Here is a 14,382-nt window from a genome sequence, read left to right as displayed (position 1 = left end):
TACTTTTTAACTGCACAGCAAACTTTGGCTCGGAGTTGGAGCTGAACCTTTCTTTTTTTTTCCCCTTGAAATTATAGAAAAGCTTTCAAACCTTCATACAGAAGTGCTGAAGGATTGTTGCTGAGCTGTGAGCGTTCTCTGAACGTGGAAAATTTTCCTAACAGATCTCACAATCATTAGGTATTGCCAATGGTATTTTTAACTCAAAAATGGCTTTCACGATGATGCCAGTATTTAGACCTTGGTTTAGTGCATCTGCTTTCGGAGCCGTTTTGTCTGGTGCAGTTTCTTCTCTCTGTGATGATCCCCTTTTTTCTTTTTGTAAATTGCTTGTATTTGTGAATTTAGGAGCGTCCTAACACATGTACCTTGCTGTATTTTAGGGACTTGCTTTGCTGGAGGGGTTTACTTGTCTTATCAGAATGTGTTTCTACCAATCAAAAAGGATTAGTTTCAAGGAATAGACTGAAAGACCCACCAGCACCAGCACTCTTTCTCTCTGTATTTTCAGACCATCTCATGAAAGCTTATGCTCACATCAGTTTGCAACCCGAGGATGAGAACTAGCAAAGCAGTTATGAAAAAGCCATGGGAACAAAAGCAGAAGACCCGGTTCAGCCAGAGACAGAGGCCTTCTGCAGCTCTCATAAAGGCTTGTTTTGCTCTCTGGGGGAGTTTAATTGCAAAATGTTTAGCATAGGTGAATCATAAGGAGCCTAACCATAGGAAGAGGTTAACCACAGTTGTAGGAAGGATTCATCTGAGGCTGCAACAAACAAGTTCTTGGTGGGAAGAAACCAGAGGGCTCCTCAGCTGTGGACAGGCTTGTTCCTGAAACTCAAAGGGGGAGTTGGGCATCCAGGGCAGGAGTCCTCTTCCTGACCTGAGATAGGGCATAGCCAAGCATGAGGTCAGGTGCAGAGACAAGGGGTTGATTGCTAGCAGGGCTTTTGTCAGGCTGCTGTGGCTGCAACCACTGCTCATCTCCCACAGGAGGCATTACGATCAGCCACAGCTGTGCTGGGGATTAGCAGGGCTTCCATGGCTTTGAACAAGCTGGTGGGTTCTCTCCTTAAATGTGGGAGATCTGCCTCATGGGTCCTGTTGGGACCGAGGGGCTCTAGTCTCATAAAGATGTTACGCTGGGTCCAAATTCCTTCAGGGATTTCTCATTGGAAAGAACCTGTTTGCTAGAATCTGAAATGCAAAAGTGAAACCTCAGCTTGGCTGAGTAACATGGACAGAGAAAATCCCCATCCAGCAGAGCTACAAACTCAGTGTCATAATTCACCTCAATTAGCCATGATTTTCTTGGCTGCCATCTACAAGTTTGACAATAGGAAATTGGATTTGACTCATTACAAGACAAAGGGGCAGTTTGGTGAACGTGCAATTTCAGCCAAAATCATTAGTCAACCAGCAGAGCAAAATTACCTTTCTGTTGAAGTTTACGTTACCGTTTGGTTACTTGTTTTTCTCTCTGGCTCGAACCACAGCAAGCACAGCCAAGTTCTAATTCTCAGCTGTTTGAAGGTATTCAGCCAGGCTGACAATTCATAGGACAACACTTAAAGTCTTAGCAAGGTTCGGTCTAATTACACAGAAGGGTCTGTGTTAATCTGTAATATTAAAATTACCACGCAATCAATGCACGTGCTGAAGAACGGATGTTATTTTGGTTGGAAGTGTCAAAATGCTTTTAGAAAAATTCTGATCCTTCAGAATGACAATCCAAATAATAATTAAAAAAAAACCACCCATGTCAAAACCATTCTTTTCCCTTGGAATGCTTTGACAGAAAATGCCCATCTGCAGTGCTCCCATGCAGCTGCTGGTCCTGGTGGCACCTGAAGGCAACTGAGATGGTTGAGTTTCCCCCTCAAGGTGCTGGAATCTGAAACACGTGCTTGTGGAGGTCCTTGATGGGATGGAGGTCCTTAATGGGATGGAGGTGGCTGAGCATCATTTATTGAGTGTTCAGTACTGGAGTAGGAGCAGGATTTGCTGAACTCAGATTAGAATACAGCAGCACTCGGTCCTTGTGCAGGTACATTTCCCCAGAGAGATATTGGTAGAAATGGCCCTCGTTATTCCTTTAGAGTGTTTCTGACCACCACATTTTGTTCTTTTTGATATAACAGTATGCTAAATGCCCAGATGGTTCCTGCTGACAGTGGTGCTGCTGGTAGATTACTGCTGCCCATCCATTCTCCAGGCACTGCACACCCAGGGCCACTGGGAACAGCAAGGCTGTGAGACCACCAGGTCCTTCTGCTGCCATCATCATTGCACCTCTCCTGCTCATGCTGCACCTGGTTTCCTTGTAAGTGCATCCTGAAATTGAGTTTCCCAGCTCCTCCCTGCAGGATTCTGCTCTATGCCAGTTGTTCTTTACGCTACGATTATTTTTTCTGTGTCTGGTGTAAACTTCTCCTTCCTTAGCTTCAGGTCAGTGCTTCTCATCTGGTGTCCCTCCCTCTCCTCACCCAGCTGCTCGTTCACATTAACTGCACGATAATTAGAGACTGATCCTGTCCCCTGAGCCTCTGCTTCCCCAGACTGTGTCTCCAATCCTGCCCTCCCGCAGCAAACCCCACTGAGATCCTCAGCTTTGGCACATGTCCATTTGGGGCTGCTCCTGCTTTTCTATCTAGTTCTCAGCGCACAGGTCTTTGATATTATAATGCAGGAATGGCAGGAGACCCTGGTTAAGCAAAAACAGAACCGGCCCTCCCTCCCTCCCTCCCTCTGGGGGTTACGGGTTATTAACAGAGCTTTCTTTGCTCAGCTGAGCACCATGGAGCTGCCAGGTCTCTGCCTGCATTCCTGTCTCACAGCTTCAGAATTCTCACCCTATTAAAAAAAGGCAGAAACGAGGCAGCTCCTGCAGCTCCCTGTCCTGCTGTGGTCACTGGTCTGAAGGCAGTGGTTTGTGAAGTCCCACTGCCCACCTCTGCTGGGTTCCCCATGGGTCAGCTCTGCTGAGGAATAGAAACGAGTTCTGTCATTGGCACCATCAGTGTCTTGAACGACGGGGTCGTTTAGGCTCGTTAGGCTCAGCTTATTTTTAAGAAACCCCTGTTCCTTGGCTGCTGTTAAGCCTGATTCTCAGGGGCTTCAAGCTCATTATTCCTCTGTGCTGTCTGGTTGAATGGTTCATAGTTGCAGGCTTCTCCCTTTTCTGGTCATCTCAAGTGAAGTTGCTTTGTGTGCCTGCTGCCAGAGGTTCCCACATGGGTGCTGGGTGTTCCTGTGCTGACCCCCCCCCCCACTATGCCATCCTCTCTGGATGCTTTTCTGGTTCCACAGACAGAGAGAACAGCTCTGGGACACTCCTCAACCCCACAGTGGGGACACAAAGCAGTGGCAGTGCCAGGTAAAGGGCTTGATGCTTTCAAACCAGCTCTTGTTGGTTTGGGATCTTTCCATTTGAAGGCTTCTGGCACGTGAAGAGCCCTCCCCTGAGTTTTTCATCCCCTTTCAAGCTGCTGCAATAAACCCACGAACCTCTCTTTCATTTGGCTCCACCGGTGCTGTCTGTGGTGGGTCTCCTGCTCTGCACACACGCACGCCCTGAGGCCTGGACTGAGCATCCCGATCCCACCTTGTGATGCCCCGTGTGCAGCTGGCAGCAGCAGCCCAACCCTGAGAGCTGTGTCATGTATGCAACCTGCCCTGCTGCTGACGTGAGGGCTCTGTGCAACACCTGGCATCTGCCTGCAGTGAAACAAACCGTTCAGCAAAGCTCAAGTGCGCATTTTGCATTGCTCACAGTGTGCAAACTGGGCACAGTCCAACGCTTACACCTCTGCCATAACCCAGGGAGGAAATCCAGGAGGTTGCATCTCACTGAGCAACAGCACCTCTTGAAGCCTGGCTGCCAGCCTGGGGAGGAGGCTGAGCACATCCTGACCCTCACTGTGGCATCTGGGGCTGCACTGCTCTGTGCCAACAACAGTCTGTGCTGAAGAGCTCTTTCCTGCCCAGGGGTGTCCACAGGGCTCAACTCAGGAGGCTGCCAGTGCCCTGGACCAAGCCTGAAAAACCAAACAAACATTTGGGCTGCTGCTTAAAAACCAGCTCTGTGGAAAGCTCCTATCTGCTGTAGCAAAGCACCCAACTGACAGGAGGAAACAGAACTGCTCGTATTTTAGTTTTGACACAAATAATCTGGGATACTGGCAACAAGAAAAACAGCCGCACCTGCTGGCTGTCACCTGGGCATGGTTCTTGGCAAAGAGCAGCAAGCTGGGGCTGAGGGTCAGGCTTCAGCCTCTTCCAGACAAGCCAGAAGCAGAAACTATCTGAAGAATCCCACAGACTCACACCCAATGTTCAAGGGCAGCGTTTCTCCCAGCACACACAACCCTGCCCAGGAGGCTAGCAGGGTTGTATTATCTGCAGTTTGAATCTGGACATGAGGAGGCAGGTGCTGCAGCAAACAGGCAGGCACATGAGCAGCTGCAGTCAAAGCGAGAGCAAGCACTCCAGGTCTGCACACTCAGCACATTGCATCCCGTCCCAGCAGAGATGGGGTTGTGGAGTGAGACAGGGAGCAACCGGGGATGCGTCGCAGAGCTGCTGCCAAATGGAGAGCACAGCAAGACGAGCGCGTGGGCAGTGGGTTTGGTGAGACTGGAGGACGTGTGGCAGCGCAGCGTGTTGCACCAAGGCACCATGCTGCAAAGCAAAGAGAACTCCAGACCGAGTCCTGGCAGTGCCAGGAGCACTCACATGGCAGCCACGGCTTCGGGGTTTGCAGCCCACTGGGGCTTTGCTTGTGCATGGGCACTGCTCTTCCAGAGGGTGTTTCACCAAATGGTTAGAGAGAGGTTTGTAATGTAAATGAAGGCTTCGGGGGTTGCTCTGTCTTCAGAAGGGGCTGAGGCCACGACTGATTAAGCATTGGGTGAGCCAGGGCAGAAACAGTGCTGGTGTGGGAAGCATTGCCAACACAAATCTCTTAATAGTCTTTGAGTCTCTGCGAGGCCTTAAAATCAATCAGAGGATTAACTAAGCAAAGCTGTCTTTATGATCCATGATCCAGCTTTGTGCAATTGGATCCAGCTTTGCTTGGGCCTCTCTTTGCGGGTGGGCTGTGATGGAGGAGCCCTGCAGGAGATCTGGGAATTGGGCATCTGCAACACGCACAGAAGGGATGCCAGAGAGACACGACACTTTGTCTTCTCCCATCCCTCCCACTGGCTCCTCGTGATCCAGTGTTTCTCTTTACAGAAGCTCACCGAAGAAAAGCCACCGACTGTTCCTGGGGAGATGCCAGCTTTGTGTGGCTGCTGGGACGCCTTCTGCCAGGGGTGCATCACACCTTCCTGTTGTCTTATCCTTCTGGCACCTGGACTTTGGTTTCAGGGCTGGGCTGAAGCCTGGGAGCTGCTGCACCCGTCTGCTGCCACACGCGGTAGGAAGCATCACCTCCTGAGCTGCACTTTGGGGAATTCACCACTGAAGATGTGTCTCTGGTAGGAACACACTGCGGGCTCCTGGTGCATAAGCAGTTGGATGTTAGGAAGTCAGGTTGGATATTAGGAGAAATTTCTTCTCCAAAGAGAGGTGACGCATGGGCTGCCCTGGGAGTAGTGGGTCACCGTCCCTGCAGGTGTTCAGAACCATGGGGATATGGCACTTGGGGACATGGCCAGTGTGCATGGTGGGGATGGGCTGAGTTTGGGCTGGGGGATCTCACAGGGCTTTTCCAACCTCGGTGATTTTGTGATTCTCTGATTCTATCGTGGTCTCTGCTCAAAGCATTTCCCCACTTTTGGGTGTTTGTGTGTTCTTGGTTGCACAAACCACAGCTGATGGCAATCAGGTGAAATTCGTAGAATCATAGAATCATTTGAGTTCACAGGATCACAGAATGAATCACAGAATGGCCAGGGTTGGAAGGGACCTCAAGGATCCTGAATATCCAACCCCCCCTGCCACATGCAGGGCCACCAACCTCCCCATTTAAGTTGGAGGGGACCATTGAAGGTCATCTAGAATTGCCATCAAAGCATCTGTAGACCTTGGAAATGAAGTCGGTCCAGACTATAGCAACACATCCACTCAAGGGGCAGCTCCACAGACAGATTCCTCAATGAGGCGTAGGATGAAAGGATGGCGGTCTCTGCAATTGTGAGCAGCGTGAAGAAGCCACCCAGAGGTGATGCACTGATTATCTCTGCTTCCCCAAACACCAGGAGGTGGCCTTTTGTGAAACGTTTCCCTTATCTGCCGCGCAACGTCGCGGCTGTCGAAAGCTTCCATGAATTTCAAACAAGCAAACTGGACGAAGCTGCGGGAAGGAAAAATAAAACAAACAAAACACCCTAACAGCTATTGAATAACAAACATCACTTCTGCCACTGGAAATCTCTGCAACCTGTCAGAGCAGTGCAGAGCTGCAAGGCGGCATTGCTGGGAGCGCAGTGCTGCTGACAGCCCAGTGCCGGACACAGCTCCTGTGGGCATCTGTCTGCTCTTCTGCCCTCTGCCTCTCCTCCCCATCCTTTCACATTCTAGCACTTTTTTAAATGAAACTCACAGATTCGTGTTACAATTATATCCTGTACTGAATATATTTTTGCTTTGAGAAGAGCCGGGACGATTTTATGTGAAGGCGCCTTCTGGCTGCCCAGGAGAGCTCCTCAGACAGCCCTGAGACAGGCTGGCATGTCACATAAACTGCAAGTACGTGCCTCTGAGAGTAGAAGTTTCCCTGGGAAACCTCGGACTCTCCTTGTGTTATGGCCTGATTATCAAACAGCTGATTTACATCTTATTAGGTGTTTCCATCTGTTGATAGAAAAATGCCCCATTGCATAACATTCATTTTGCTCCTGATTGGATTCTTACCGTTGCCAGCAGCACTGGGGCCACAGCAGCCTGCTGAAATGCCCCGCAGCTGGGGGCACTGGGCTGCTGGAGCTGTGGGCAGCACTCATCTGTACTTGGAGCAGTGTCTGCCCACAACACTGCAGACCCCCCCCAGGGCTGGCACCCACTGGGCTGCTGCCACCCACTTCTCCAAGTGCATTTTTCCAAGCCTGCACACAAATCTCCGCTTCTTCATCCGTGCACACGGTTTTATGCAGCTTTGGTGATGCTTCTCTGACAGACAGCCTCTGTCTGCACTGCAGCTGGAGCGCATTGCACAGCTGGAACGTGGCACACAGCTGGAGCTCAGCACACAGCTGGCTGCAAGAGCTGCCACCTGCAGTCACCAAAGAAAAGGAGCAGTGTGGGCAGGGCTGAGCAGGTCGCCGTGTTCCTCTTCGTGCCCATTGCACTTTGCCAGTCTGTGTGTGGATGCTGCGTCTCTGAGGGCTGAACTGAGGAGGCAGCGGTGCCAACAGCAATGCATTTGGAAGCAGATGGTCTTTAGGGACCCTTCCTACCCGAGCCATCCTATGATTTGCTCACTGATAAATATTTGCATCGTCAAAGAGCCCTGAGAAATGTGATTACTCCAAAGCATCCCAGGATGTGTTGCTCTGTGGCAGTCACTGGGAGTCTGTTATCCTTGCACCTCAGAGAGCCTAAAAACTGTGTTCAACAGGCGAGTAAAGCCAAATATTTTAATCAGCAAAAAAACAGAAGAGTGTTGAGATGAGTGAAGAGAGGAAGGAAATCCTGGGCTTGGTGCCTGGTTCGTAATCCCTGAACTGTCTCACTGTAGTGCTGTGAAAGCCAGGAGGAATAAGCCTGATACCATAGCATCTTGCCATCAAAAAACTGCATTAATACAGAACTGCAAAGGTAATTAACCAAATCAGACTTGGTCCAGTGCTGAAAAGGATTTCTTCCCCCAGGGATGAGCAGATGTCTCAATCTAATTATACAAGTTATTTAATCAGAACCAGAGGTTGGGTGTCTAATGAAAATATACCTAGCATGGGGGGAGAGGTTGCAGATAGGGAGCAGTGCAGCTGGGGAGAGGGGGAGAGGCATGACTTTGGGCTGGCAGCACTTCTAGAGCTCTTCTGCCCTGTTTGTGAGCACTACAGGAATGGGAATTTGGAATAATATCAGTAGTGAGAAGAATACGTTCTGGCAAAAGATTGTTTCTGGCATGGAGAGAAAATATTCTGGTAAAAGTTATCAACGCTTCAGGTCTCCCCTTCCCCGGTGCTTCTCCATGCAGCAGGCAATGAATCTTAACCACATACTTTGCTCACTCTAAATGAGTTGTTGTGTTTTCTCCGCTGCATGCAGTCAGAAGGAGCCACGCACAAGGAGAAGAAGCGCTCAACCATCTCCCAGATCCTTTGTTCTGAAGCATGGAGCATCTGTTTGTGGCAGCTGAAATGGAGAAACGCTCTGTGGTCGTGTGGTTGTAACACAAATGGGTTGTGATGTGCTGGGAGACCTCAATAAAGAGGGGGAGATGCAGTGCAGGAGCCACTTGGGTTAGTTCAGGTATCAACTCCAGTCTGTAGGAATCTGCTCTGCTGAAACACATTTGCACAGCGTGGTTCCTCTGTGTGGAAATCTGCTCTCAAGCCCTTATGCAAAAGTGGTCAGCCTTTCTATGAGCCCCCACCAACAGTAAAACTGCAAACTGAGCGTGGGTCGGGGTGGTTGCATGGGTTGGGTTGTTTTTTCTTCCTTCCCTGTGAACTTTTATAGCTTTGCAGAAACAACTGAAGCTGAGCTGAGGCACTGAGGCCATTGGAAATCTGACCCTGAATATTAAACAACCTGCCTGCGAGGTCGCGCTCAGCCGGGGGATTTAAGCAGTTCTGCATTGCCGAACCGAGGTCCCCTGAAAGAGAATTTACCAGGCAATAAGAAATGGATTGACAGAAAAAGGAATAAAGATGAAATGCGACGTCTGCCGAACCCGTTTTTCCTCATTTCGTCGTATATCCTGGCTTCTTTAACCTCCCTGTTAATGAGAGCTCTTCCACTTTTGTATCCCCAGGTGCTCGGAGTGCCACTAAACCCCCTTCCCACCCCTGGAAGGACAGACAGACAGACAGCAGTGCATTTCAGCAGGCAGAACTGCAGCTGCACGGCTCCTCCTGCAGCCTCAGCGCGGGGTTGGTGGGGTGCTGGGAGCTGCTGCCCTCAGTAAGCGGGATGGGAAGAGGAGGTGACACATCACCGTGCTGTGACTCAGGAGAAAGGCCGAGCCCTGAGGGCCTGGTGAGTGCAGTGGGTGTTTGCTGCCCACAGCGTGGCTCAATTACAGGAGTGACAAGCTGCAGCACAGCTCACAGCCCTGGTAGACAGTTCTGTCAGCAGCCTGAGCGGTGCTGGGCCACTGCCAGCCAACGACTTGGAGCACAAGAAACAAAGCAAAACTTGACTTTGAACTATGCTGCCCTATATCCAGAATGGTTGCATTGGTTGCACGCTGGGTGAATAATGCACTGCTTTCACTGGGGTGCCTATTCTGCACTGAGAACCTGAGCTCTCTACCCGTGAACTAAAAAAACACAGCTGAGCAGTGCTTTCCTAAGGTTCGCCCACTTGCAGGAGCTGTGATTTGGCCCTTTGTGAATATTTCTCTTCTGGGAATGCAGTTGTGAGCACTGGGAATGAGCCAAAATCTGCTATTGCAGATCTGGTCATCAGTATTTCAAAGTCCAATTAATTAAGTCCATTAGGCTTGGAAGGTGAGAGGTGTTGAGTCTTTCTTTATGAGGAGAAGAACGATGAGATCCAAAAGGAAGGGGTGGGTGATGATGGGATGGCTGGGACCAGGAGGAACGGTCCTTCCAACAATGCCACCCCCAGGGCAGGGACTGCATAAGGGACAGCACTGGGAGGGAAGAGCACCAGCACCCAGTGTGGCCATGCTCCAGGCTGAACGCAGGCATGGAATCACTGCCTCCTCCCATCCACGTCTGTGGAGAGCTTTTTACTGGCGTCAGTGGCAGCAGGATCAGAGTCAAGTCTTAAGGCTCTTCCCCTGGAGCTCACAAGAGTTTAATAGAAAGGAAAAAAAAAACAAAAAAAAAAGCCTAAGTTGTAATTAATCAGCTTCTGCTTCTCCTGCAGGAAAGAGTTAATGAAGGAAAAGCTTGTCTGGCCAAGGGGCTGGTGTGGCTCCAGGAGAGCCGTGACTCAGAGATGGAGCATCCTGCCAGAGCACCGAGCTCCTCATCCTCAGCTCCTCCTCTCCCAGCACAGCGATGTGAATGTGTTCAGCATCGTGGCTGAGGGTTTGTCCCATACAGCACCTGCTCTTCCCACTCAGCTCCACACTCTTGGCTTGCGTAAGAAACTCCTTACCTCATAGTCTGTGGGTAGGACCTGGCACATCTGGCTGTATCGTGTCGGTCAGCGGTGCACAGCCCTTGGTCATCTCATTGAGGCTCTCTACAGGACAGGAGAAGGTTAACAGGATGATTTACAAGAGTAAGGAAAAGGACAGGAACAGATGGACTGGGTGAGTTATTCAAAGGTTTGACCAGAGTGTGACCAGCTTGCGCTCAAAATGAAGCGTGGAGCAACGAGATTTGGTGGCAGTGTCACAAACAGCCCGTGCTCAACGACACACAATCCTCTGTCCCAGGGGCATGTTAATAGTTCTGTATAAAATGGATGTTTTCCTTCTCCTCAGCTCATTGCCCCCTGCCCAATGACCAATGAGGGATCCCACGAAGCACCGACATGAAGGCAGCAGCGATGCAGCAGAGCAGGGTAGGATGTGTGGTCCTGGCAATAAGTGGAATTACACCGCTTTGAACCCAGTCTGGCAGAGCATAAACATATGGATTAGCACCAACGCAACAGATCAAAACCCAAGGAGGAGGGCTCAAACAAGTCGTAATTTGTAACAACAACAAAACTGCAGGGTTTCATCACTTCAGCTCCCAACCCTCACACCTCAACCTCGCCGCAAGGAAAACAGCTGCCTCCCTTTTCTCTCACATCTGTCCTAAATATCCCGTTGGGGCAGCCAGCCTGGGAAGCACTGCCTGTTGGGTGGAACACCGCTGTCTGGAGCTGTGCGTTGTCAGAGCAATCACTGTGGGGTGTGGACAAGAAAAGGACACACTGTTCAATGCCGGATCTGTTTGGAGAGTAGAAAACTGTTCCCGTGCAACCCTTCTTTTGCAGCAGCCAGGCTGCAGGGTGCTGCATGCACAGAGCTGCAGGTCCAGCTGCGAGTGCCCCAACACTGCTGTGCTGTTTGGCTGCAGCTGCTGCTGCAACAGAGGTGACTGCAGATCGACAAGGCAGGGCGACAGCACAACTGTAGGCACCTTCATCTGCTGCATGCATAATCCTTGGTGCTGAACCCTCTCCAAACTCATCCCCAGGTCTTATCTTTTCTAAACTGGGTATTTATTCATGTGGTTGTTTTATGTAAACTGCAAAGAGCCTCATTAAATGGAAACCTTCCCTCGTGAGCTTCATTATTAAGGTGGAATGGCACTCGGAACGCGCTGAGCAAAATCCATGAGCTTTGGTGTTACTTGGGGAAGGAATGCTCAATGCTGGCAGCCCGGGGCTGAGCCCACCTGTCACCCCCATTCAGGAGCATGCTCTGCTCTGGGATGAGGCACTGCAATGGGCACTGTGTGCAGGAAGCTCCCAGGAGAAACCCTGAAGAACAGAATGGGGACCTGGGACCTGCCCTGCCCCAGCAGTCCAGCGCTGGGCCCTTTGGATTCTGGAGAAGGATGGAGCAGCAGTGAGGCTGACCTGGGCTGCAGCTCCAAGCTTGGGGCTGGCTGACATGGAGCTGTGGAAGGGGATGAGGTTTTGCAGCCAAAACTTCCCATTGCTGGAATGCTGGCCAGGTAAATCCCAGTGTTTTTGTGGATCCCTGTTCTCATTTGTGTTACAAATGCTCATGGCAGAATTGACAGCAGAAGACACACACACATGGTTATGGATGCATGCATCAATCTGAGGCTGGAAATGAATTGGGTTGCATTTATTTTCCCTTCCTTAACCCAACTGAACTCAATCCTGCTTTCCCAGGACTGAACACCAATAGGAACCACTGCAGACAAGTTGTTTCCTTTTGGTAGAAGTCACACTTGATGAAGCAGTGTGATTTTTGGGGAACAGGCTGAGAGAGCAGAGAGGGACTGGATGCTCTGGCAGCGCCCCATGCATGCTGAGCCCTCTGCTGTGGTCACCCCAGTGCCCCAGTGGGAGCCGTGCATTGCCTCTGCTGTGTCTGGTGCCTCTCAGCCCCCCCATGCATCTCCAGCTGAAGGACTTGAGAGCTGATAGAGCTTTTTAAAGTGGGGATTATGTAAATGCATATTATGGCGCTTTCATAAACAGGGATTATTTGTCGAATGCTTTCGAGTGCTTCCTTCGCAGCGATTAAGGTCTGTTGTGTAAATAGGAATTTAGTGGCTGCTTAGCCTAAGTTCCATTGGTTCAATAAAAGATGAGAGCAGCACTTTTTTTGCATTCATCTTGGCCTCGTGAGAACATCTTTGGGGCACTTCTCAGATAATTACATGAACATCTACACCTACTGTCCACTGCAGGCAGCATACCTTGCATGTCCATATCGACCATTCTCCATTTCCCTTCCTTGCTACTTTTGTGATTAAATCCGTTGTCTCAGCTGCTATTCTGTTGGTTATCTCCCCCCAAGTTAACAAGTCTGAAAGTGTGGACGAGCAAAGCAAAATGAGTATTTTGCCCTCAAATGCCAAAAGACAGAGAGGTCCAACACGTTGTACCGTGCATTATCCGTGCTGTAGTCGGGCAGTGCGGTGCTATCAGTCACACAGGGAATGAATCCCATCAAACAGCACCCATGGGGCTGTTCATTCCTGGAAGTGGGAACAGACCACGGCCAATATTCCTGATGGGGCTTGATGAGGAAACGAGGTTTTGCTAGAAAACTCCTATTGGGACGTGGCCACATCTCAGCCCCTCATCGCTGAGTGCTTTGGGTCACTGCTCTCCTTTGCATCTCCTTGGAGCGACTTTGCAGCTCCGTTCTGCAGCTGGAGCTACCAAGGAAGGCATTGAATGGGAATTTCTCATCTTCCTCTCATTCGTTGTTATTTCCAGTCTTTAAATTCAACTTCTACCAAGCTAAGCAAGCCTAAAGCACAAGCAGTGCACGATACCTTGCTTTGAGAAGATCGTTTGCTTGAGTATAAACCAATATTACTTTATAATTCAGCTGCGATGGGAATCAAGTTGTCACAAAATGCATTTTCTCCTTTGGTGAATTCTCAAACACATAAACAGGAGTTTGAAAGGAGATCTCATCCTCAGCCTTTGGAAATGATTAATTTCTACTAATGATTTACTGATGTACACACGGCTTATTTTGCATAAAGTTGGAGCTGAGCACGTTTATTCATTATGATTCCCTTAAAAATGGATATAAATATCAAGAGCAATTGGCTACCAAAAATTTGAATATTGCAGCACTGCATCATGGGGAGCTGACATGAATACGAGTCGGGTGAGAAAAAAATACACAGAAAATGCTTATCCGAGTGTGATACTTTACAGCACATCACTGAATCATTGGAAAGGGTTACATTCATTACAAACGTATGCAGTATTTGCAAAGGATTCCTTGGGAACTAAAAAAAAATAAAGAAAAGAGCAATATTTTCCTTAGTAAATGTGCTCTGTGATCTATGGAACACATTTCTCCTGTGAAGTCCAAAGCCTGGGCTCTCTGCAAGGCTGGAACACCTGCATCATGGGATGGTTCACTGCTGGCACAGAGAGAATGAATGGAATGGGGGGCAGCTGAGGTGCAACAGAGAGCAAAGGGCTGCACACCTTGGAAGGAAAAGCCTTTGAGAGGTGGCTCCCGGTGTCCGTATCCACCAGGAGAGCAGGAGGGCACCTGCACACGGCCATTGACATGTTGCACTCGTCCCTGTATTGATCTGCTGCTTCGGCGGCCGCCCGAGCCCTTGGCAAAGGTCACTGTCTCTGTTCCCGTGTTACAAATGGGAGCGAGGAGGCGAAGAGATTAATTTTCAGAAGTGATTAATGTTCCCGGTGCCCATCCTCACTCACGTTAGGCCTCGAGCCCCAGTGAAGTCTGGAGCTGGGTTAATTAAGGTGTCCCCTGCCCCTCTCCCAGCCCCGCCAGACACGGCCGTTGCTCACTGTCGTTGCCTTTTCCCACAAACTCCTCCGCCCTTCATCCCGTGCCAGCCCTCAAACCGGCTCAGGGACTCCCCCAGGGCTGCTCCCTCTCCTCCCTGGCCTCACATGTCCTGTGACACCCAAACACTCACATCCTCTTTGTCCAATGGCTCAGACAGAACTCCCACCTCCCGACGATTTGGGGCAGCTGCTGCCCTTCGTCTCCGCTTCACCACGGGCAGAGCATCATTAAACAACAGTCAGACAAAGCAGCTGCAGGGGAAGTTTCTCCCAGCACCAAATAACTGTTATAGAGCCAAACTGCACTTTGTT

At 50.0% G+C, this 14,382-nt stretch overlaps 1 long non-coding RNA gene across 1 annotated transcript; it reads left to right on the top strand.

The window, feature by feature from the left end:
- The first annotated feature begins 2,049 nt into the window (after nt 1–2,049).
- On the top strand, nt 2,050–12,802 carry LOC128088366 (uncharacterized). The gene is made up of 4 exons (XR_008210234.1): nt 2,050–2,323; nt 5,236–5,480; nt 8,927–9,150; nt 10,009–12,802. It is a non-coding gene; the product is annotated as an uncharacterized LOC128088366 (long non-coding RNA).
- The last annotated feature ends 1,580 nt before the right edge of the window (nt 12,803–14,382 follow it).

The sequence above is a fragment of the Tympanuchus pallidicinctus genome, unplaced genomic scaffold, assembly GCF_026119805.1.
Source record: "Tympanuchus pallidicinctus isolate F22 unplaced genomic scaffold, pur_lepc_1.0 scaffold33, whole genome shotgun sequence".
Lineage (NCBI taxonomy): Eukaryota > Metazoa > Chordata > Aves > Galliformes > Phasianidae > Tympanuchus > Tympanuchus pallidicinctus.
This window is presented reverse-complemented; position numbering and strand designations above follow the sequence as displayed.